Genomic DNA, 4,139 nt, shown 5'->3' with positions numbered 1-4,139 from the left:
AGTTCCCCGGTCACCTTTCCACTATTCCATTACAATTATCTGAGCATGTAACTTTCCATGATTTTTTATTTTCACTGTCATAAGTTGTCTGTCTTCTGCACTAGCATATAAGATCTGAGACATAAGGAACATGAGGTTTCTGACTCATTGTTGTATCCCAGCTCATAGTAAATTATCTGACTTTTATACAAACTCAGCAAATATCTTTCAATGCATCTTGAAGTTACAAATACAGCTGGGGATTAATAAAGCTACTTGTTTATTGCACATAACATATTTCATTTCAAAATAAAACTATTTGAGTTAAGTGCTGCTTTATTTGAAACCATAACTCATGCTGAAATTATTGTCTTCACATATATCATGAATATTTGTTTTAATAAGAAAACAGTTTGGTAAATCATACTAGGACCTTAGTCTTCCCATATACCTCCTCAAGGGAGGTGGCTTGAAACATCATAGGTGCATTTTAGTATTTTTCATAGAATTTCAGAGAAAATGAACATCCATCAGATTTGGATATACACATCTTGAGGGTAAAAGCAAAATCATTTTCCCACAGTTAATAAAAATAGGTCTAGGAATATATAACTAAAAATAACCAATAAAATTTAAAAATATATACAGTTGCTTTAGTCCCATAGAGAATGTATAACTTCAAGATATAGACATTTGATTTTAAAGCACTTGACTTGGAAACTAGTGGCTAGAAGAATCATGGCATACTCATGGCCTCTGTATAAAAGCACTCTAACAAATAAAAAAATGTTCAAAGGGACAACTGGAAGTATGCCAAAAAAACTGGGGGATTTCTAACCCCCTAAAGTACTTATAAGTATTTACATTCCTCACATATTTATGTTTATTTGAAAATATTTTAAACTCCTAAGTCTCTTTTGGAGTTGAAATCATCCAATAATATTTATTAAGCACATACAGGGTGACCAGGAGTGGTCTAACCCCTGGGGCTAAGCACAAAGAAACCCTGTATTGACAAGAGTTATGATTTGGGGAGGGAAAAACAAAATATGGACCTCGAGAAATATTTTCAGGTACTATTTGTGATTGAAGATGTTGAGAGTACATCCTGGGTGGAGAAATGGAGGATAGCTGAAAGGAAGATCTGAGAAAAGTCATCAGGAAATACCTTTACTTTTCTTCTCAGGTAGGAGTTCATATGGAAATAGGAGAGGAAAAAAAAAAAAAAGTCAGGGACCCAACCAAGCAAAGGCTTTGGAAAAGATAATCTCAAAAAGAAAATAAATTAATTAAAAACCCTAAACTTGGTAATATTAGGGTTGTTCAAAATAGAATTTAATTTAAAATTGTGCCTAGTTGTTTGTGAGGAAGATGAGATAGTACAAAATGTACCTGTGTGAGGTCCTGGAGGTATATCCTGGTTGGACAGGGACATGTAGTATCTTGACACCTTCACTTGTTTTTTTTAAGAAATGGATTCTACTGTCATGTGTAACCAAAAAGAACCAATAAATAAAATAAAACAAAGCATCTGTTTGCCTGGGCTGAACGGATTGGTGTTATGGGGACATTAAGACTCCCCTGGCATTGTAAGGCAAATTTGTTTCTTGGTCTGTAATTCAGTGACCACCCAGGGTCCCTCATTTCACCCATAGTTTCCTCATGGCGTGTTTCACCTCTGCATTCCTCAAGGTGTAGATCAAGGGATTTAACATGGGTTCAACAATGGTAAAGGACACAGCCATTGCCTTGTCTATGGGGTAAGTGACCACAGGCCTCAAACAAGAAAATACACGGCACAAAGAATAACACCACCACAGTGAGGTGGGAGCTACATGTGGAGAGGGCTTTGTGCCTCCCTTCAGAGCTGTAAGACTTCAGGGAGCAGAGGATGGCCACGTAGGAGGCCAGTAGGAGAAGGAAGATGGTCATACACATCACCCCACTGTTGAGGATGACCAAGAGACCCAGGACGTGGGTGTCCATGCAGGCCAGTTTCAACAACGGAAACAAGTCACACATAAAGTGGTCGATGATATTGGGGCCACAGAAAGGTATTTTATACATGAAAAGAAGCTGTATGGTTGCGTGCATGGACCCGCCCAGCCAGGCCCCTCCCACCAGCAGGCAGCACACTCGGGGACTCATGATGCTGGTGTAGTGCAGGGGCTTACAGATGGCCACGTAGCGGTCACAGGCCATCACGGTGAGCAGGATAATCCCCACACCACCAAAGAAATGTTCTGCAAAGAGCTGGGTCGAGCAGCCTTTGAGGGAGATGGTGGTGCTCTCAGAGAGGGAGTCCACAATCAACTTGGGGGCAATGACGGAAGAGTAGGTGACATCCATGAGCGACAAGGAAGTAAGGAAAAAATACATGGGAGACTTCAGACTCTGACTTGCACTTATGGTTAGCACAATGAGGAGGTTTCCCAGTACTGTGACCACATACATGACTAGAAACAAGCCAGAGAGTATTCTCCTCAACTCTGGGTTCTTTGTAATGCCCAAAAGGATGAATACAGTCACGTTGTTTGGAGTCTCCATTGAATGTGGACTGAGGTCAGCGTGTCCCTCTGCACTGGAAAGTCTGCAAAAGGAATATCAGTTTTCCTTAGCAATCACTAAGTGCACTGGACATTTTTGGCAAGTTTTCTCATTCTCTCCACTTTATCTGAGGTGCTCTAAAAGCAATACCATTTTAGAATTGAAATAATTGAAATATGCATCAAATCTAAACAAACCAACTCTTCCATTAATCAAATAAAGAAATACTTAAAATTAGTGTCAACATATTGGCAATGGAGAAAATAGTGTGCTCATGGTTTATGATTTAAAACCTTTTAAAAGTAATTGTTTTAAATTCAATGAGTTATGATGGATAGACTCATAGAGCAGAACAATCACAGTAGTAGAAAAATCACTTATATATAATACATAAAGTTATTTAAGATTACTTAAAATTAAGAGTACTGTATCCTTGTTTATTTCATCATCTTGATAGATGTACCTTTCATAATATAAGAGAATAATATTAGGAGACACCGAGTGAGAGGTAGGTAGGAATTTTCTACACCCTCTGAGCAAGGTTTCTCTTGATCTGAATTTATTCCAAATAAGAATTCAATTAAAAAATTGTTCATTTACTGCTACCAAATGGCTAGTGATTTCAACTTCATCATGTAATAGCCAAGTGTCCTTAAACCAACTATCCTGCTCTCATCTTCTCTACTGGACAACAGCAATTGTACCACTGGCCCAGCTCCCTGACCTGAAGGAATCAAGTGCATGGTCATTATGAACAGTTTTACTAAAACTGCATCAAAAGGAAGATAGAAAAATCAATGTTGGCCTTATTTTTAAGCTGTATCAACAAACATAAATAAGCTGGATATTAGATTGGCATAAGAATAAAATATGCATCTTAAAAATCAGGGTGTTTATTAGTTATGCCAACTAAAATTGCAATGAAACTGACTCATTCATGTAATCCTTTTCAAAACATGTTAAAATACTTCCAGAATCATAATCTTGTGCTAGGAACCCCAATCTTAAAACTTATTCGAAAATTAAGTGACATGGAGAAGTTTTATTACAGAAGATAATGCAAGATGGGTGTGGTGGCACACACCTGTAATCCCAGCGGCTTGGGTGGCTGAGGCAGGAGGATCACAAATTCAGAGCCAGCCTCAGCAACTATGAGGTGCTAAACAACTCAGTGAGATCCTGTCTCTAAATAAAGTACACAGTAGGACTGGGGATGTGGCTCAGTAGTTGAGTGCCCCTGAGTTCAATCCCAAGTACCAAAAAAAACCAACCAACAAACAAAAGATAATGCATTATCATATGAAAGAGGGAATATCTAAAATACTCAATAAGAGTAAGCTGTTTTTTCAAATCAGACTATTACACGTTAATTTCACATGATGCTATGAATAAAGAATAATATGAGGATTGAAAAGGTAACATTTTGCAGTATGATGTGTGTGTGTGTGTGTGTGTGTGTGTGTGTGTGTGTGTTAATTATTGGGAATTGAACCCAAGAGCACTTTACTACTGAGCTACATCCTGTCCTATTTATTTATTTGTCTGTTTGTTTGTTTCGAGACAGGGTCTTTCTAAATTGCCCAGGCTGGCCTTAATCTTGTAATCCTCCTGCC

At 38.1% G+C, this 4,139-nt stretch overlaps 1 pseudogene; it reads right to left on the bottom strand.

The window, feature by feature from the left end:
• Nucleotides 1-1,619: 1,619 nt before the first annotated feature.
• On the bottom strand, nucleotides 1,620-2,526 carry LOC101966875 (olfactory receptor 4C6-like; annotated as a pseudogene).
• Nucleotides 2,527-4,139: the final 1,613 nt, after the last annotated feature.

The sequence above is a fragment of the Ictidomys tridecemlineatus genome, chromosome 4, assembly GCF_052094955.1.
Source record: "Ictidomys tridecemlineatus isolate mIctTri1 chromosome 4, mIctTri1.hap1, whole genome shotgun sequence".
Lineage (NCBI taxonomy): Eukaryota > Metazoa > Chordata > Mammalia > Rodentia > Sciuridae > Ictidomys > Ictidomys tridecemlineatus.
The sequence above is the reverse complement of the archived record's forward strand: the minus strand, read 5'-3'. Positions and strand labels throughout refer to the sequence as shown.